General features: G+C 43.6%; 1 protein-coding gene across 7 annotated transcripts in view; it reads left to right on the forward strand.

Annotated features, from left to right (window-relative positions):
- Positions 1-1,162: 1,162 nt before the first annotated feature.
- TNRC6C (trinucleotide repeat containing adaptor 6C) overlaps positions 1,163-21,438 on the forward strand; it is a 148,860-nt gene continuing 128,584 nt past the window's right edge. For 4 of the 7 annotated variants that reach the window (XM_078066167.1, XM_078066169.1, XM_078066168.1 and 1 more), the window contains exon 1: positions 1,163-1,789. The gene's annotated coding sequence lies outside the window, so the exon portion shown is untranslated. The remainder of the gene's footprint in view (positions 1,790-21,438) is intronic. The other 3 variants (XM_078066165.1, XM_078066166.1, XM_078066170.1) reach the window with 1 other exon arrangement.

Here is a 21,438-nt window from a genome sequence, read left to right on the forward strand (position 1 = left end):
GAATTTGTTGTGTCTCTTTCATCCACAGACTTTCAAAGCATGACACTTGCGGTAACAAAATTGCATTTTGAAAGTAGTGTGTCATTATCTGCTCTTCAAGATGGGGACACGTAGACTGGGAATGGCCTCCTCCAACACGAACAACTTTCAAAGAGCACCGCTGAGCTTCCTTCCACCGCACGAAGGGGAAAGCTGGCCTGCTACCACGACCCTTCACGAAAATGGAGAAAATTCTTGGTTTTAAAATTTCCTCATGACTTGTACTGAAAGTTAAAAAGGGACTTTTAAATTGCACATCCCTCCTGACCCCTACCTACGGTTAATGACTACTGTATACCGAAGAAAAGCGGCGGAATGGAGGACCACCACCGGGTACCGAGCGCGGGAGCGTCCGGGTTCCCCTCCACCCCTCCAACCCCCCGCACGGAGTCCACGAGGTGGGGGCGGGTGGTTCGCTTTTGGGGGTGGGGGGGCTGTTTCGTAGGGAGGCTTGTTTGGCTCGCAGCAAGGCGCTCCCCGGGGATCGGCTGCGTGCAAGGGGAGGCTGGGAAGCGCGCGGCAAGCAGGATGCTCCCGGGCCCGGGTCGGCGCGTGTACGAGTATGTGCACGGTGGGGAGGTGCAGGGCGTGTGCACGGCACCGGCAGGACGCGCGCCGGAGTGAGCTCCGGTCGCTGCTGCACAGAGGGCCGACGCCGCCGGGTGAAAATATCGCGCAAAACCGGGGCCCGGGCACCGCAGGGTGTTGGCGAAGTGGGGGGGGGCGGAACCGGGCGGATGTGCAGGGCCGGGTCCGCGCCCCCGCCGTCCAGCGCGCTAACACCGAGCCACGGCGCCCACAGATCGGAAAGAATGTCGCGCGGGTCTTCAAACACCGCAGGCGGAGCGCGAGCCCCCGAGACCTGCACGCACCCGGGCAGGGGGAGCGCGCAACCGCTCGCACCCTGGCGCGCTCCCAGCGCAGTCTGCGGAACGACAACGCGAGCGGGTATTAAGGGGGAAGGACGGGGTGTGGCCTAGCCAGGACGAACCAATGGGCCGGGGAGGGGCGCGCGGGGGCGGAGCTCGAGCGCAGAGCGCCGATTGGCCAGTTCGCCCTCCGGTATGCAGATACAGTGGAGTCACGTGGCAGGGGCCGGGACGACTTCCTGTTGGAGGCCAACGCGGGGCGGGGAAGGGGGCGCGAGCGCCCCGTCTGGCTGGAGCGGGGGGAGGGGGGTTCTTGTCAGTTAGAGCAACAAGATGGCCGCGGTGGCAGCTCCGCACCTCAGCGCGACGGCCCCGGGAGCCGCAGCCGCCGCCGCCGGCCCCGCCGCCCTGCAGTCCTGAGCGCCGCTCCGGCCGCCCCCGCCGCCCCTGACAGGGCCGTCCCCGCGCCCGCCGCGCTCCTGCCGCCGCCGCTGCGGGCCCGCCCGAGCCGGAGGCGGAGGGAGCGGAGCCGGCCGAGCGCCGAGCGTCGCTGCTGCCGCCACCTCGGATCCCGGGCCGCGCCAGAGCCGCCGTCCCGCTCGCGGGTGCGAGGAGGAGGGCGCGTCGCGGCGTCGCCGGGGCCGGACCTGGACCTGCCGGGACGCGCCGCCGCCCACCCGCCCGCGCCGCCGCCGCCGCCGCCAGCGCCGGGACCTGAGCCCGCGGCGCCGGCGCTGAGCGGGCCCCTGCCGCCCGAGCGCTCCGCAGGCCCCGGGGCGGCCGCCCGGGTCGTCGTCGTCGTTGTCGCTGTCGCCGCCAGGCCCGCGCCGCCGGAGCCCCGCCGAGGAGCCGCCGCCGCCGCCGCCGGGGACGGAGCCCAGGTGAGCGCGGGCCGGGCCTCCGAGCCGCCGCAGCTGGCCGAGCTGGCGGCGTCGCCTTTGTTCGGCCAGGCCCGGAGCGCGAGGGGTTGGCGGGTCCGGGCGGGAAGGGATGCGCGGCGCGGGGCGGCGGGAGGAGCCGCCGGCGGCGCGGGGCCGGTGCGTGCGTGCGCGCGGGGAGAGAGGTTTGCAGAGCGCCGAATGAGGGGGAGCCCGCGGGGTCGCGGCGGGTGGTGCGGTCACACGCCAGCTGTGTGTGTTTTAGGCTCGTGGGGTCGTTGGAGCCGGGCTCCTCCTGAACAGTCACCCACGGGTTTTGCATTTCCGATGGCACGCACGAACCCGAAGCGTTTTCGGTGTAGGGCCTCCCGTGCCGTTGTTTGGGGGAAGAGCGAACCCTGGGCGTGATTTGGGGGAGGGTGAAGGCGCCCCTCGGCCTTCTGCGGGTCTGCGATCAGGTGGGCTGCTAGCGGGGTTGCAGACTGCGGAGCAATGCGCACGAGGAAAAGGAGCCGCACCACAGCTGCCCTGCTAGCACAGCACGTAACCCGAGCGCCTCAGTGCCACCTCTGCTTGAGCGACGCCTCATTTGCACCTTTACCTTGTGGATGACATTTAATCAATTGATCCGTGGCTGTGAAAACCTGCCGGTGCGAATATAGGGGTTCCCTGCGTGTTAACCGGGCGGAGAAACCGTTCGTTTGCCGGTTGCACGGAGCTTTGGGAATCTCACCGAAGATGCAGGATCGGTGCCGCGGGGGGCGGGGGAGGAGGAGCCGCAGATCCTGGCTGCACCTTTTGCATTTTAAGGCACTCGACGGTGTCAGTGATCCTGTGCAGAGTGAGTGGAATTGTCTCTCGGCCTCTGTCAGATTAAACCTCCATTTGAGTTGTCTGCTCGGTTATGTCTAGGCATGAACTGCAGATTCTGAGCTCAAAATGGTGCTCTGTGGATGTCCAACTTGAGCGTCTTGAAGGAGTTGCAAGTTGGAAGCGTCTGGCTGGTTTAATCCATTGTGTTGCCGACGGTCGGGTTTTCTCCTGTATCGGGTACGCTCGTCGCTGCGCTGCGGTCGGTGTAGGTGGTCAGATTATGATGATCACTGTGTAGAGATTGCTACGAGCCTGAACGGAATTCGACCCGCTGAAGGCTTATTTTATGCAACTTATTTCCTACGTTTAGAATTGAGTAACTATGAGGATGAGTGGAGACACGGGAAATGTGGCTTGAGTGATCTTAGCAGTGGGGGCCAGCTTGAAATGTGTGCGGGTGTTGACAGCTATATGCATGGATTCCAGACTTCCTTCTGTACTATGAGAAGGAGTAGAAGATAAAACTTAGCCCCGGGCCAGATGAACCTGGTTGGCTGAGGGCACCTTGAAGGAATTTACATTATTCCCGAACCACAGCGATGTGAAGGTCTTTGAACACCTTTCAGTGTGGCACTCCTAGGATGCTTTGTTGGGGGAAATGCTGGTAAAAGAGATTTTAAGAAATGACTAGCCCAATTACATTATCCAAGCTAATTTTATTATCAGTGTTTACAGAAGATAGTAATGGTCTGAACAGCTGCTAGTTTACTTACCTATCCTGACAGTTTGCTTTTTCTACAGAAAGTTTTTAATATTTATATTTTCATAAGAATAGTTTCTCAGAATCTGTTTTTCTTTCACACCTTGGGTCATGAGAAATTGATAGCTCAGAAAATGGTAACAGTAAAAGTATTGGTTAAGTTAAATTTGACTTATGGTGACACAGTGATTTCTTCAAGCTAGCACTTTAAGCAGGAGAATGGATCTGGGGATCCCAGATGTTTTATATATACATTAAATACAGAGAGAGAGAGAGACTTGATTTTATTATGAGGATCCAGTTTTAAAAGACTGATTCTAAGTCGTCCATGTTTCTTGTCCAAACCAAAGACCTTACTGACAGGTACCTCTGTTTTACTCTTAAGCTATTAAATTAAATCAGGTTGACACTAAGGCTGTCATAAGGCTTAATCCTCACTATTTCATTTTGGATTCTGGCATTTAAATATTTTAGTAGTTGACTTTGGTTTTCCTTCTTACAATGTTTATTGTTGTTGTTCTTTTTCAAGTGGCATATGTTTTAACACTTTGACAAAGATTATTTTGTAGCAGGTTTATATTTATACTTAGTTGGCTCAGGAGTTTTGGAACACATAGTTGCATTAGAGGGCTGATTATGAGGGAAAGTGGGGTGCGTTGTTTCATTGGACCCGCAGGGATTAAAACAGAAGTAAGTAATGGGGGGGGGATATACTCTAAAATTACAGTATTTCTCACCACTACCTTTTTGTTAAACAGCCGGCTTTACTGAGATAAATTTGTGCTTTTCCAAATGCTGTCATCTGGCTCACTTCCAAAACCAAGCTGGGGAGGAGGAGGTCAGGGCTGGAGTGGGGCATGCCTTTTTCCTTAGTGAAGAGAGCTTTCAGTTGGAAAGAAATGGAAGATAGAATTCCTACAGTACTGGCTGCAGACGGAGTGTCTGCATGACTGCCCCAACTCCAAGTGGGGGCGAGAAGGGCCTGAGTATAAACTTACTCTTGCTACACTCAAAGTGATGCTAATCTTAAATTAAAAAAAAGGGGGGGGGTACTAGTGGAAGTTAGTTTATTTATCCATTATTTGAGTATATAGAATATCTTCGGCATCATAGAATTTTTCTAACAACATTTTAAGGCTTAAGAGCCATTTTAAAGACTGTTCATGGGTCTTTTTGGCCTTCCCCAGTAAGAATTAGATCCATGAGATGGCATGCGTATGTTGTAGACGACTCTTTAGCACTCAGTCAGGCTTTATTGTGCAAAGGTTGCTATTTGAGAAGATTTTATAAGGAAGAAAATAGATCGTCAACACTGAGGCTGTTTCCCATATCAGAACAACATATGAGATCATTAAGATTTGGGGACGCAGCAAACAGAGATTATCTAGCCAGAGCAACTGAAGTCCCAGGCATGGGGGGGGGGGGGAACATGAGAAATGGAGAGGTGAGGAGGAACAGATTTATAGAAGGTCTTAGAACCAGGAGAAGGATGGGCTGGGGGAGCAGGAGGTGGAGCCTTTAGCAGACAGCGCCTAGAAAGTCGAAGTAAGTGGGGAAGAGCCAGGCAACTTTGTTTTGTGTGTGTGTGTGCGCGCGCGCGTGCGTGTGTGTTTTGTTTTTGGTTTCTTTGAAATTGTTATGGCTTCTTACTGGTGATTTTGAGACAAATGGCTTTTTACCTTTCACGCTAGCTTTATTTCAGAGGGTCTTCTGATGTTTTAGATGAGCTGTAAGGAAATCTTTTGAAGGAGTATTGGTGCTGCGGTCTGTTTTGTATGATGAGTGGATTTTATTTGCTTAATTAAGAAAGCATCTTAATTTTGTTTGAAGATGTCATAGATTTAAGTAGAGAGAACAGAATAGCAAATGAAAACTGACCTTTTTTTTTTAGGTAGATTTTTACAGATTTTCTTGCATTAAGCCAGTCTAATCATGAATATCTAAATTTTTACAAATTAGCTTTTAAATAATTGTGCAGTCATGAGGAGAGCATTCTTAATTTGCAAAATAACATACAGTAAGCTTTCTTTAAATAGATTTCAATGCAGTAAAGATGTCCTCAATTATAAACATTCAGCTTATACACGACTTTTCAAGAATATAATTACTTACAAATATAAAGATTACTTGTCAGAAATAGCTATAACCTTGTGTAGAGATTGTATGTGTGATGTTGAAACCAAGAAATGTGTAATCCTTGCCCAGTGAACTTGTTTGAATAACTTGCTTAAAATAATCCTGTAAGTTTCCTATTGTGCAGAGCATGCGTTTGAACTATAACTTATTTAATGAAAAGTAAAATACATGTTCTTTAATTCTCCAACTGGGATGTGATGAGGTTTTGTGTATTAAAAACATGGTGAAAATTCATACCCTTTGTGCCATTTTTAGAGTTTTACTAAAAATGAATTCTTTTCTTGGCCGTAGATGCTTTCAGAGAATGAAGAAGCTGTTGCAGGGATGAAGAGCTGTTTGTTAAGAATGCATTCTTCCCCTGTAGCCCTCCAAAGGCTATAGAGCTGTGTGCGGAGCTAGACAATCTGGGCACCCAGCCATAAAACATCACTGCTGAAGCACAGATAGTTGTTCGCGCCCTCCTGAGCCCTCCTGGCTGCAACCACAGCAGAAGGAATGGCCTTGGGAAAGCAGTGTTCACTGCTGTTTTGAACTCTTAATATTCCATGTGGCTCTTTGAGTTCCAGCTATGCAATGGGACTTTGGTTTTCTAAGATACAGTAATGAATAAGCTGCTAAATTTGGGAATATACCTTCTAAGATACGTGTCTTCCAGGCCAATGTATTTAAATATTTGCTCAAGGAAGTAGGAGTTGTTTGTCCTGCGGTCTCCCTTTCCTTCTTTGCCTCTTTGTCACAACACTCCTTTCCTGTTGGAGAACAGCCTGCCTGAAGACACATAAGATCACTGGGCCACTGGGTCACAGCACCCAGGGCCCAAAGAATCATCTGGAATCTGTCTTCCAGAGAGCTGGCAGGAGGGATTGGTCTGTTGTGGCTCAGTTCCCACTTTCCTTCCTCATTAAAAAAATTTTTTGTGCAAAACTATGAGAATGAAAGAGTGTGCAAATAGATCAATTCGTCGTCATTATAAGGTTACAGCATTTTCTGTGACCAACGTCTGTTTGTATAAATCCACAAGGTCCCCCGTGATCCTCTAGAATACAAACACCTGAACAGCTCCTTTTTTTAATTTTCCTTTTTTTCTTTAAAGACCCTCTCTGTTTTCCTTCTTTGGAACATTTTAGAAATTAATACTCTATTATGTCTTCATAATGCCCTTCCTGTGAAGGCCCGAACTGCAAACGTGCAGTATCACAATATCAAGTCAAATTATTCTCAGCAGGGGGATCACACCTATCTGTAGTTGAGTATCTTACTAAGGTGCAGACTGGCTAGAGCCAAGGTGGTTCAGGGGAATATGCGCTTTGTTGGATTCATTTTATGTGTACAGTCCCAGCTCATTAAGAATAGTATCTCTCACAACTAAAATCAGCTGCTTGAGTTGAGCCTGGCAAAGGTATTGTTTACTTTTTATTCCCAAAGATAATTTCTTTTTAATTACTCTTTTAATAAGTGGGGGAAATCTGAGTTAAAATAGCAACTGGGAGTTAAAGTTAAGATCTGCAATTGGGAAATGGTAGTGTTGGTACAGTGTACCACCTTTCCATCCACCTGTGCTGTGGAAAGATGTTAACAGAGTTGTTCAGAAATTACAAGGGGTGGGGTGCAGAATTACTCCTTTGATTACATTTTGTTTTCTCACACTGTATATGAAGTGGGCAATGCACAAGGGGAGGGGAAAGAGTGTGTAGGAAAGGAATTTAATCGGCTTTGTTCTTCAGGAGGCTGATGTTTTAAAGAAGGGTTTTGGGCTAGGAGATGAGGTGGGGGAGGAAGGTGGTGGCTCTGTGGAAGGAAGGATGTTTGAGTCTCTGGGGACAATTGAGAATTGGGGATGGGGATGGTGGGGCAGTTAGAAAGCATGCTCTCGGGTCATCAGACCTCTACTTAAAAATAATCTTCAAACAGGTACAACTAATAATTGAGCACTTACTGTGTGATAGTGTACAAAGGACATGAGTATTATCTTCTTATATCTTCACAACACAACACAACACACCTGAAAAATGGTTGCTTTTATTGTTCCCGATGTACAGACCTGGAATTTAGGAGGGCAGAGAAGGAAGTAATTTCTGCACGATCCTACAGCCTATAGGAAGTAAAGCCAGAATTTAGACTCAGTCCACTTCAAAGCCCTCACTCATGGATAAATAGCTTGGATTATTTGAATAGCTTTTTAATTAGTCTCTCTTCTGGTCTGTATCCTACCAATCCATCTGCTAATATTAACTGAATGCTTCCTGGGCACTTTGTGTGTGTAAACCATTCCTCAGCATCCACTTGTAAGGTAGCTCCTGTCGCTGTGTACATTCTCTAGATGGGGAAGCTAAACCCCACAGAGGTTGAATAATTTACCCACAGTCAGAGACTTAATACTATTTTTAGGTCCTATGATGCCGGAATCGGAGTTCTTTATCATCCCCCTGCACTGCCTTCTAAACCCCAAGCCTGGTCACATCATTTCTGCTCTACTCCACCAAAAGTTAATGCCTTCTCTGCGCAGTGGCCACATTGAGGATCAATGGCTCCCTGCCCTCCTAGAGTTGTCTGACTAACGAGAGAGGCTGGCACCAAACAAAAAAACAAAACAAAAACTGAAATAGCAATTAAATGTTGTGAAACTTCCTTAAGTTAACAAAAACTTATGGTAGTATATAATTATATAGTTATATACCATGCCTGCCCTCTTGAAGATGCATGTTAACATACTGGATGCTCAGAGAAGTCCAGCAGAAAAAAAATATGTTTACCTTTATTAGCCCAATTTTCCCCAAATGTGTGTGACCACCAAACATTGTTTTCACTTTATACTACCTTTTGATTCAGTGGAATCAACTTTGAGAATGCAGAAATAGAGTGCCTGATCATTCAGAAGAGGGAGAAGACCCAGGGGTCACCATGGTCAGGCAAGACTTCACTGGAAACAGGTCCTGGAAAGTTGATAGAATTTGGCTACATAGGGGAACATTTTGGAAAGTGACTAATATAGCAGCCGGGACTCATTGGTTTTTTGTTTGTTTGTTTGTTTTTTGTTTTTTTAAGTAGACTCCACGCCCAGCATGGAGGCCAGTGTGGGGCTTGAACCCACAACCCTGAGATCAAGACCTGAGCTAAAATCAAGAGTCGGTCGGTCGCTTAACCAACTGAACCACCCAGGCGCTCCTGGGACTCAATATTTTTATCGAATAAGTGAACACTAAGGCCTAGCTGTAAATGGAAGTTTTGTGTTGGCAGTGAGTCTTAGAAGGAGCTATGTGGGTAGAACCTCCATTCTTTGGCTGCATCAGTGGTTGTTGATGGGCATGACATGAACCAAGTGATACATTAGAAACTTCTTTTGAGCTGAAATATAGCAGGTGGTTAGAGGGGAAATTGGAAGTGTGAAGACCATGGCTATCGTAGTTGTCTGTGTAAGGTGATGCAGGCTTGGACAAGCTTAATGGTAGGATCCAACTGAAAAGGTGTTACAAAGAATCAGCAGGACAAAACCATACAGAATGACTGATGTGGGCTGTTGGAAGCAATGAGTTCTTAAAGGTAAGACTTGTAGTGCTTGCTGCACTTCCTGGAAGTTCTCGAGAGGCTTTAAGTAAATAAAGAAGCTAATGTTAAAATAGTTGGTAAAATATATAGAGTGCATCCTTTTAGAATGCTGATTGGGGAAGGATGACACATAAGATAGCAGTTTTAGGAGAGTTTATTGTTTGAGGTTCTGGGATAGAGATTTGACTCACAGCATAAGTCCCAGCATGTAATGAGCCATGTAATAATAGGGTTCTGCTGTTAATTATGGTGAATACTCTCAACGAAATCGAATTTTCTTAGTACCATACCCATAAAAATATCTTAACTCAGACTTTATATAACAGTACTAGATATATTGTAAACTTTATGGATATGGAATATTGACAGAAAAGAGAGAAAACAAATCTTCAATATTCCCAGGAAATGTAAGATCAGATTATGACATAACAGATTATAACATAACAGATCAAATTATAACATAAACAGCAGTGTTAGTTAGGCTGTGTTGAAGTTACTAGAACTTTTTAAAGGTTAGATAAATGTAATAGCATCCGGGTGCCTGGGTGGCTCAGTCGTTAAGCGTCTGCCTTCGGCTCAGGTCATGATCCCAGAGTCCTGGGATCGAGCCCCGCATCGGGCTCCCTGCTCGCCGGGAAGCCTGCTTCTCCCTCTCCCGCTCCCCCTTCTTGTGTTACCTCTCTCGCTCTCTCTCTCTCTGTTGAAAAATAAATTAAAAAAATAATTAAAAAAAAAAAATGTAATAGCATCCTTAAACCTAAACGATCATGGATTCTTTTTTTTTTAAAGATTTTATTTATTTATTTGTTAGAGAGAGAGAGAGAGCTCACAAGCAGAGGGAGCGGCAGGCAGAGGGAGAAGCACACTCCCCACTGAGCAAGGAGCCCGACATGGGACCCGATCCCAGGACTCTGGGATCATGACCTGAGCAGAAGGCAGATGCTTAACCGACTGAGCCACTCAGGCATCCCAATCATGGATTCTTTTTTTTTAACAAAGAAAACAAAACAATAAAATGGATTTTTTTTTTTACTCTTATAGAGTACGATGGGGAAGCTTTTTTGGGGGGGGGGCTTTAAAACAGACAAGAATATTATTTATTTACTATAGTCAGGTGATGAGTAAGAATCTTAGCCACAGTTGCACTTTTGTATATATTATGGTTTGTGTTTAACTGATGAGCATGAGTCATTCACCCTGTTCATTTCAGACTCAAAACCCCAGCAGAGCTCTTTACAGATTCCTGTTTTGCAAAGAAACCTTCATTATCATCATCATTTCTCTCTTAGATTTTGAGTTACTTGGTAGCAGGGATAATAATATGTCCATCTTTATAATATCTACAGTATTTTATGGATACTAAGATCAACATTTTCAGTTTTGTTTTGAATCATCTCTTTCTTCAGAGATGTTGTTTCCACAAATGAGAGTAGGGGGAGAGAAGAGGCTGAGAAATGAATACTTTCCTTCTGTTTTTAGTCTTTTTAGGACAGTGACCGCCTGACCATATTTTCAGCTAGTCAGCCCAGCATGTGGGGACACATCTGCAGGTGTGAGGCTATCTCCACAGTCCTCAGTGGTACCCTTGCACTGTGTTTTCTGTGGGCACCCAGAGCAGTGGGCTCTTCCTTCTCCCTGGGGCCCTTGGGCTCTGCCAGGAAGTGCCACCAACCGAATTACGAAGAAATAATGTGACATTTCATATGGACATTTGAAATTTTGGTATGATAAACAAATTATGAAATAATTCTTGGTTTGCCTTTTACAGATCTGGTAACTATCTTCAGATACTAGCCCACTGGAAGAATGAGTATTATAACTAATGGAATCATTCTGGCCAATCCAGAATGTTTGGTTAGTATATAGTAAACGTATCATTTTATTCTCTATCAGGCAGACTCTGGAAATCAGATTTTAAAAGGATGTTGTCAAAATTCTTTTTCTTGAAATCAGTTTATGTTGATTCCTAATTTAAATACTCCTTTAGCAAAATTATTAGATGTGGTTATTTAATTAGGTTACATACTTGCCTATTTATCTTTTTTTTTTTAAGATTTTATTTATTCATTTATTTGAGAGCGAGAGAGTGAGCATGGGGGTGGGCAGGGAGAAGGAGAAGCAGACTCCCTGCCGAGCAGGGAGCCTGACGGAGCCTGATGTCCCTGATGGAGCCTGACGTTGGGCTTGATCCCAGGACCCTGGGATCATGACCTGAGCTGAAGGTAGACATTTAACTAACTGAGCCATCCAGGTGCTCCTCTGTCTTTCAATAGCAGAATTTTGATTGTGTAGTTCTGATGGCCCAAGAAAATGGTTTTTTGGGGGCACTTGGGTGGCTCAGTCAGTTAAGCATCTGCCTTCAGCTCAGGTCATGATCCCAGAGTCCCCGGAGTCAGCAGGGAGTCTGCTTCTCCCTCTGTGCCTCACCCCACTCATGTTCTCTTGCTCAAATAAATAAATAAAATGTTTTTTTTTTTTAAATGGGTTTTTCTCTTTAAGTTGTGATTTTTCTAACTAAATCTCAAATTAGGGGACATTAATTTCAGAATTCAGCCTTTAGGATCATTCAGAAGTTTTTTTTATCTTTCATTTGTTTTTCCCATAACCTTTCCCCCATTTTTTCATTTGCACTTTTAATTTTTTCATTTTATTTTACATTTTCTGTCCTGAGACTGCACTTCAGAAATGATAGTAAGGCCTGGTTTGGGGCAATAGGGTGAACAGTCTGCTTTCTTTCATTTCAGTGCACTGTTGTATTGCTAAGCCTGTTTGCTCTGAAGATAAAAATTCACAGCTGGAGAAAGGATTCCAAATTTCATAATAGCTATAGTTTTTTTAATATATATAATTTCATTTTTTAAAAAGATTTTATTTATTTGTCAGAGAGAGAGAGAGAGAGAGACAGAGCAAGCACAAGCAGGGGGAGTGGCAGGCTCCCCGAGTAGCAGGGAGCCCGATGCGGGACTCGATCCCAGGACCCTAGGATCATGACCTGAGCTGAAAGCCCTAGTAAAACAATTTTATTAAGCATCACATAAATAACCTGTGTCTAGTGGGTTCATAGCCTCAAATAGTAGTATCATTTTGGGCTCTAAAAGTATATTAAGAGAAAACTAACATTGATGTGTTTATAAGAACCGTTGTTTAGGGGCGCCTGGGTGGCTCAGTCGTTAAGCGTCTGCCTTTGGCTCAGGTCATAATCCCAGGGTCCTGGGATTGAGCCCCACATCGGGCTCCCTATTCGGCAGGAGGCCTGTTTCTCCCTCTCCCACTCCCCCTGCTTGTGTTCCTGCTCTCGCTATCTCTGTCAAATAAATAAATAAAATAAATCTTAAAAAAAAAAAATCATTGTTTATATTTGAAAAACCTGATGGTGAATTTCTTTTCTCTCTGATTTCTAACTTTGGCATCTAGAATGCAGCTAGGCAAGGAGTGTGTCTTTAAGACAAAGAGAGATCTCATGGATTTTTTTTTTTTTTTCTGCCACAGCAGCAGGTTTTTCTTGAAGGATTATTTGAAAATTAACATTACTGAAAATTTTAAGCCTATTTTTTTTTTGAAGATTTTATTTATTTATTTGACAGAGAGAGAGAGAGAACAGGAACACAAGCAGGGGGAGTGGGAGAAGGAGAAGCAGGCTTCCCGCCGAGCAGGGAGCCCAATGTGGGACTCGATCTCAGGACTCTGGGATCATGACCCGAGCCGAAGGCAGACGCTTAACGACTGAGCCACCCAGGCGCCCAATTTTAAGCCTATTTAAAGGGATTCTAGTTTTGATCCAAATTATTAAAAGTGGGAAGACATTTCTGTAAAATTCTATGTCACCTTGAAACTAGAATGCTTTAGTTAATGGGGTAAGCTGGAAGTAAGCTGCCTTTGATATAGAAGAGCTGTGTACAGATGGCCGATAACTGTCTTTCTTCAGTCTAATTCACCCATTTCCTATTCAATCTCAAATCTCAGTTGGAAAACAATTTCCCTCACTTGACCCATTTTTCTTTAGCATTATATCTTTCTTCTGCTTCTTCAACAAAAAAAGTTTGAAGGAATGGAGTGTTGTAAACCCTCACAGACTTACATGGTAAGGAGAGTCAGACACTTGCTTTGGGATACACATACTATCTTTTGTTTTGTCATGTGGCTGTCTGGTTGGAGGGATAACAATTTTGCTACCTTTTTTTTTTAAACTTCTGAATGGTATAGTTGCCAAATAGTTGGAAAGGATTATTGGTTTGAGAGAAAGCCCCAAATCAATACAGCTTTTATTGCATCTTTAAAATATCACAAATAAGTCTGAAAAATCATCTGCCATCTTGCTGTTTCTGTAGCTGGACAACTTAGGTCTTATTCATCAGCCTGCTGATCTGTTCCTTTATCAGAAAAACATCCAAAAATTTTGTGGTATCCTTGTTTTTAACTGTTGTGGCTTGCTGAATCGAAGCAGCTGAGTTTGATACAAGTTGAATGTCATTTCCTTCAAGAATTGACTCATCTTTCAGGGCACCTGGGTGGCTCAGTTGGTTAAGTGTCCAACTCTTGATTTCAGCTCAGGTCATGATCTCAGGGTCATGGGGTCGAGCCCCATGCCAGACTCTGTGCTTAGCAGGGAGTCTGCTCAAGATTCTCCCTTTCTGTCTTCCTTTGTCTGTCCACCCAATGCTCTCTCTTTCTCTCTAAAAATAAATAAATCTTTAAAAAAAAAAATTAACTCATCTTTTTGGGATTGAGATACTGAACACGCAACACTAGAACTCTCTTGAACCCTACGGATGTATTTTTCACCCAAGAAATTTTGGATTTCAAGAAGAGAACCATTCTCCTGAATAACAGTGTTGATGGGAAAGTGAGCATACATGGACCTCATCTGGTAATGGAAACCCAGTCTAACACCGTGATCATGTTCTGTACATGACTATAGATAGTGCGGACAGTAGCCAGTTCTTTTCTATTTCCTGCCATTTGTCAACTCAGAGCCTCTTCTTCTTTCCAAGGAGACTGAGTTCTACATTGATGTGATTGAAGTCCCTCTGCAGGGTTCCTCTGGGGCCCTTCACTATAACAGTGCATGCATCCTTTCAGAGTGATGTTGACATTTTCTGGAATGTCGACAGTCTGATTACTGAGCATGGTCTTCATTCTCACAGTAGATGTGGCAAAGAGCAACAATTTTGCTTCTTTGATTTCACAGTTTTCAGAAGAGATATATGTTAAATGACTGATATTGGTAGAAAGGCATATGGGTAGAAGAAAAAAATTGGTGTGTGGGGGTAAGGATCTTGTTTTAGTAACATGGACAATTTAAGGATGTTATCATTTTAGTAGACATATATACAGTAAGCCTGACATTGATATATACATATTGTAAAATGTCTGTTTATGTGGAGATCTGGTCTCTTAATATCATTTTCTTCTCTTTAACGCCTCCATTAGTCACAGATATGACATGTTATCATATGATAACATTTATTTCACATCCATGGCTTATAGAATGCTTAAATTGGCTCTGTCCTTGCTAGATCAAATTACAAATGTCCTAACATACCTAACTTAACAAGAAGCTCCTTCATGAAACTGTCTCTGACTTTACTCACGGAGACTTCCTCTTCTTTATCGACATTCACACCTTTGGTAATTCAGTCCTTTGACTTCAAATACCACACATGCCCTGAAGATTTCTAAATTTTGTATCACCAGCCTGGACTGCTCCCCAGACTCAGTATTTGTGTACCCAGTTGCCTTGCTGCATCTCCACATGACTGTTGCAGGAGAATCTCCACCTCAGATGTCCAGGACTGAACTCCTGCTCTCACCCTACATCCACTGCACTTGCGCTCCTCCCTGTCTCCAACAGCACTTTCCTCCTTTTAGTTGCTCCAGTCAAAAATTTTAGAATCCCCCTTGACTCCCCTCTTTGTCTCCATGTACAATACATAAGAAATTAAACTAGTTTTCTAAATGTGGGTCAAAGAAGAGATCACAAGGAAAAGTCAGAACATATTTTGAACTGAATTAAAAATAGAAAACACAACATATTAAAATTCATGTGATGCAGCCAAACTGTACTAAGAGGGAAATTTATAGCTTTAAATGTCTATATTAGAAAAGGAGAAAGATTTCAAATCAAAAATTAAGCTTTCACCTTATGAATCCAGAGAGTGAAAAACAAACTAAAAAGCAAACAAATGGAAGGAAATAAAGATCAGAGTGGAAGTCAATGGAGTAAAAACAGAAAAATAGTAGAGAATATCAATAAAACCAAAAGCTGATTAATTGGAAAGATCAACAAAATTGACAAACCTGTGGCTAGACTGAGAAAAACAGAGAAGATACAAATTACAAAAATCAAGCATGAAAGAGGGGACATGAGTATTGATCTTACAGAAATGAAATAGGTATGATGAATAACTTTATGCCAATAAATTAGACAGCTTAGGTGAAATGACACAGTCCTAGAAACGGACAGAGTCCACCAAAACTGGTTTAAAAAGAATGAAAAATCTGAATGGGCATATAACGAGTAAAGACATTAGTAATTACAAACCTTTTTTATTTTTTATTTTATTTATTTATTTATTTATTTTTTTTTTTTTAAAGATTTTATTTATTTGACAGAGAGAGACCCACAGCGAGAGACGGAACACAAGCAGGGGAGTGGGAGAGGGAGAAGCAGGCTTCCCGCGAAGCAGAGAGCCCGATGTGGGGCTCGATCCCAGGACCCTGAGATCATGACCTGAGCCGAAGGCAGACGCTTAACGACTGAGCCACCCAGGCGCCCCACAAACCTTTTTTAAAGTAAGCTCTACACCCAACGTGGGGCTGGAACTCCTGATCCTGAGATCAAGAGTCACATGTTCCACCAACTGAGCCAGCCAGGCGCCCTAGTAATTACAAATCTTGCCACAAAGAAAAGCCGAGATCATCTTGGCTTCACTGGTAAATTCTGTCAAACATAAAGAACTAATACAAACCTTCACAAACATTTCCAGAAAATAAAGGGGGAGGAAATGCTTCCTAACTGATTCTTTGAGGCCAGTATTGCCATGGTACCAAAGCCAAAGATATCACAAAAAAATAAAACTACAGCCAGATACCTTTCATGAATGTAAACACAAAAATCTTAAGCCAAATATTAGGAAGCCAAGTCTAGCAACATATAAAAACGATTATGACCATGGGCATCTGGGTGGCTCAGTCAGCTGACCATCTGACTCTTGATCTCAGCTCAGGTCTTGATCTCAGGGTCATGAGTTCACGTCCCACACTGGGCTTCATGCTGGACATGGAGCCTACTAGAAAAAAAAAATACTATAAAGCTAAAGCAATTAGGACAGTTTGGTATCGGCACATGGACAGACATATTGAAAAATGGAACATAATTGAGCGTTCAGAAATAAACCTTTACATTTATGGTGAACTGATTTTTTTTTTTTTTAAGATTTTATTCATTTGAGACACAGAGATACAGAGAGAGAGAGAGAGAGAGCATGAACAGGGAGAGAGGCAGAGGGAGAGGGAGAAGCAGGCTCCCCGCTGAGCCAGGAGCCCGATGTGGGGCTCGATCCCAGGACCCTGGGATCATGACCTGAGCTGAAGTCAGACGCTTAACCATCTGAGCCACCCAGGCGCCCCTATGGTGAACTGATTTCTGACACCGTGCAAGGCATTTCGGTGGGGGAAATGATAGTCTTTTCTTTAAGATGTTAAAGTATCTCTACACCCGTCTGGAGCCCGAACTCACAACCCCAAGATTAAGAGTCGCATGCTCCATCACCTGAGCCAACCAGGTGCCCCAAGATAGTCACTTCTTTCTTTCTCTTTTCTTTTCTTCTTTTTTCTTTTTCTTTTCTTTTCTTTTCTTTTCTTTTCTTTCTTTCTTTCTTTCTTTCTTTCTTTCTTTCTTTCTTTCTTTCTTTCTTTCTTTCTTTTCTCTTTCTCGCCTTCTCTCTCTTTCTGTCTGTCTATCTAAGAGAGAGAGCACGCATGAGTAGGGCGTGGGAGGGCAGAGGGAGAGGGAGAAGCAGGTTCCCCACTGAGCAGGGAGCCTGATGCAGGGCTCAATCCCAGGACCCCGGGATCGTGACCTGAGCCGAAGGCAGAATACATATAAAGAACAACTCATAAGTCAATAATAAGACAAAGTACCCAATTCAAAAATGGACAAAGGATTTCAATAAACATTTCACCAAAGAAGATACACAAATTGCTAATAAGCGAATAAGATGCTCAACATGGTTAGTCATTCAGGAAATGAACAGTAAAACCAGGAGATAACCATTATACATGCACTAGAATGGCTACAGTTGAAAGGGCAGGTGAGAACAAGGTCGTGGAGAAATGGGAAACTTCATGCATTGCTGGTGGGAATTGCTTGGGATTAGGTGCTTTGGAAATCAGTTTGGCAGTTTCTTAAAAAGTTAAGCATAAATTTACCATATGACCTAGCAGTTCGTCTCCTGTGTACCTACACAGCACTGATAGAGCAGTACGGGTAAAACCATCTCTTCACACAAACACGACCACGAATGCTACTCAGAAGGGCCAGTTAAGTGGAAACAATCCGAGACCATCAGCTGGTACATGGATATTGGAAATGTGGATAGCCATATGATGGAATATTATTCAGCAATAAAAAGAATGAAGTTCTGATACATGCTGTAGTGTGGACGAATCTCAATAACATACCGAGTGAAAATAGCCATATTTCATTTATATGATATTTCCACAAAGGGCAAAACTACAGGGTCCAAAAGTATGTTAGTAGTTGTCTAGAGCTAAGGGTGAGAATGAGGATTGGCTACGATTTGGATCTTGGTGGGTAATGCAAACGTTCAAAACCTGGATCAGGTTCTTGTGGCTCTACAGCTCCATAAATGTACTGACTTCTTAGAGGAGAAAAAGCTGCCCTTTAATCTGAAGGCTTTGGTGTGCATCAAATGTGCATACATACTGCAGACACTCTTGTATTTTTACTAAAAATATGAGGATTGGTCCTTGTGGTTTTGTTTTTCTTAGTTTTATTTGGGGTTTATATTACCATTGCTATTTAATGTTCTCTGTAGTCAAGGTGGTAATGGGTTAGCAGCAACAATATTATTAATCAGCATTATATTTTGTGTGCCTGCTGTGTTTTCAAGAATAAGTCTTGGGGCGCCTGGGTGGCTCAGATGGTTAAGCGTCTGCCTTCGGCTCAAGTCATGATCCTAGGTTCCTGGGATCGAGTCCCGCATCGGGCTCCCTGCTAGGCAGGGAGCCTGCTTCTCCCTCTGCCTCTCTCTCTCTGTCTCTGACTTTCATGAATAAATAAATAAAACATTAAAAAAAAAAGAATAAGTCTTAATTAATTTAAATTATTTAAAATTCACAGATATTTGGGGTTTATAGAGGAGAAAACTGAGATCCAAAGAGGGGGTGTGACTTGCCTGAGATCAGACAGTCCTGGGTTCAAACTCAAGTCTTGGAGAAAACTAGTTTTATGCCTTTTGGCATAGATAAAAGAGTAAAGGGAAAGATGATTATAAAACAGGTCAGTGAGCAAACATGTTTTAAAAATTAATCTTGCCAGTAATCAAAGAAAAGCAAATTAAAGAAATCAGATTCAGGGGGGAACATATTAAGTTGGCAGTATTTAAATATAATCCTAAGGAGGATGAGAAAAGAAATTCTCCCACTCCTGCTGCTAGTAAGAATGTGGCAGTGAAAATGGTAATATACTCAAAAGACTGAATTACATTGTTGCCCATGAGTGTATCTGTTGACATTCAGTTTTGAAGTATGTTGGTGGGAGTGGGATGAGGAGCAAAATGAGAAACTGAATGACCACCAGAAAGACAACGGTAGAGGGAATGGGGATGCCTCCCTTACAATTCTGCCTATAAAGGAGGCTACACACAGCACTTTTTTGTTAAGATTTTATTTGTTTGTCAGAGAGAGAGAGAGATCAATTGAGGACAAGCAGGGGGAGCGGAAGGCAGAGGGAGCGGCAGGCAGAGGGAAAAGCAGGTTCCCCACTGAGCAGGGAGCCCGATGCGGGACTGGATCCCAGGATCCTGGGATCACGATCCCAGCCAGCAGATGCCTAACCAACTGAGCCACCCAGGCATCCCAGCACTTTTTTTTTTTAAGATTTTATTGTTTCAGAGAGAGAGTGAGCACGAGTGGGGTGAGGGGCAGAGGGAGAAGCAAACTCTGCTGAGCAGGGAAACTGACTCAGGGCAGGGAGCCAAAGGCAGACGCCCAACCAACTGAGCCATCCAGGTGCTCCACACACGCAGTTTTAAAAAATATTTGTCATTCTTTTTTTTTTTTTAAAGATTTTATTTATTTATTTGACACAGAGAAAGACAGCGACAGAGGGAACACAAGCAGGGGGAGTGGGAGAGGGAGAAGCAGGCGTTCTGCCAAGCAGGGAGCCTGATGCGGGGCTCGATCCCAGGACGCTGGGATCATGACCTGAGCCGAAGGCAGTCGCCCAACCGACTGAGCCACCCAGGCACCCCAAAAATATTTGTCATTCTTGTAGAAAGGTAATTATCTCCTAAATACTATTTAATCAAACCTTTCCTTTTGAGGGTAAAATCTATTCTTTTGAAAATACAGAAAAGCATTGTGGTTAAGACTTAATACACGAGTAAAGTTTCAACACGGAAGCGGGAGCCAGCATATGGTTGCCATCTTTTAGTCTTGCCACAGAAGACAATCAAATAACCACCACCATCCACTCTTATCATTATAAAAGAAAAGACATTCCCATGCAAAGAAATACAAAGGACACCATCTTAGAGGAGAGTCCGATAGCTTGAGTGAATATAACTTTATGAAAAGTTTACCTGACATCATCCCCTTTTTTTCTCATTCTGTGGAGTCATCTTGAGAGAGAGAGAGAGAGAGAGTGTGTGTGTGTGTGACAGGGATATACATATATCAAAATTTATTGAATGGTATACTTTAAAGATGTGCAGTTTATTATTCTCATTAACTGATAACCAGCATTTGGCACCGCTGGTATAAGTGTGGGCTTGGGAATTGTCTAGCCAATTCTGGGCTAGGTTTCTAGGAATGCCACTTTTATAAGCTGGGTAACTTTGGGTTTATTTTTTAATTTCTCCGAGCCTTTGTTTTCTCATCTGGAAGATGTGAATAATAATACCTACTACAGGGTTATTATATGGATTAAATGAGATAGTGCATAAATTTGACACCTTGTAGGTACACATTATCTTCTCTATGTTCAGCTTGCAAAGTCTGTTACTCACTGTCACACATTTGTACTATCATTATCTATTTGTGTGTGTATTGCTGTAATTTCAGAGGAGTGATTCAAGTGTAGAGAGTGGTATTGTTTTAATCCTACCATAGACATGACCACAGCAATCACTTTGGTATGATTTGTAAAGGTGTGTGGGGTGGGGAGATTGTTTTACTCTGAAAACTCCAGATGTGCTGGCATATAAAATTATTGTGTGAGTAAAGACCTGGAATAGAGATTGAACTTGTGTTCTATATAGATTATTAGGATTTGTTCTTGTGATGATCATATTGTCAGTTTAATTTACTGTATTTCACACAAAGAAGCCCCAGTCAGGGTTCCAGAAATGCTTATAAATAGGTCTCCTGTGGCATTTAATTACCATAATATGTAAAGCTTTATTCAGTAAGATCAGATACTTAAATATACAGTCACTTTATCACTTTCATATAAAGCTTAGTTTTCCTCTTCGTGTTAAAGGTATGTTAAAGAGAAAAAAAAAATAGAATGTTTAACATGTTGCTACTACTTGGCATAGAGATTTATGAATTATTATATGACAGGTGATTCTGGTTGGTATCTATCTTATGGTGCTTAGACTTTCTACTTTTTGTAATAATTATATATGTATACAAGTTTTCTTCTATTAGATTATAAACTCCTTGAAGGCAAGATTCATGTTTAATTTTTTTCATCTTTTATAAAACTTAGCTCATTGACTTTTATAGAGTATGCACTAAGTAAGTATTGCTTGGTTGAATAAATCTTCATATGTGTTAGATTACTGACTTTTTTTTTAAGATTTTATTTATTTGACAGAGAGAGACACAGCGAGAGAGGGAACACAAGCAGGGGGACTGATAGAGGGAGAAGCAGGCTTCCCACGGAGCAGGGAGCCCGATGCGGGGCTTGATCCCAGGACCCTGGGATCATGACCTGAGCCGAAGGCAGACGCTTAATGACTGAGCCACCCAGGTGCCCCAGATTACTGACTTGTAATGGTGTCAACTCTCTCTCCAAAGTTTGATGAGATTCCTGGTGATAAGGAAAGTAAAGTGAGCAATAATATCCCCTTTATCTTCCTGGGTCCATAATCTCCAGTAATTTTAAAGCTTTATGTAATGAAAAGCAACACTGTGACTCAAAATAGTA

The sequence above is a fragment of the Halichoerus grypus genome, chromosome 2, assembly GCF_964656455.1.
Source record: "Halichoerus grypus chromosome 2, mHalGry1.hap1.1, whole genome shotgun sequence".
Taxonomy (NCBI): domain Eukaryota; kingdom Metazoa; phylum Chordata; class Mammalia; order Carnivora; family Phocidae; genus Halichoerus; species Halichoerus grypus.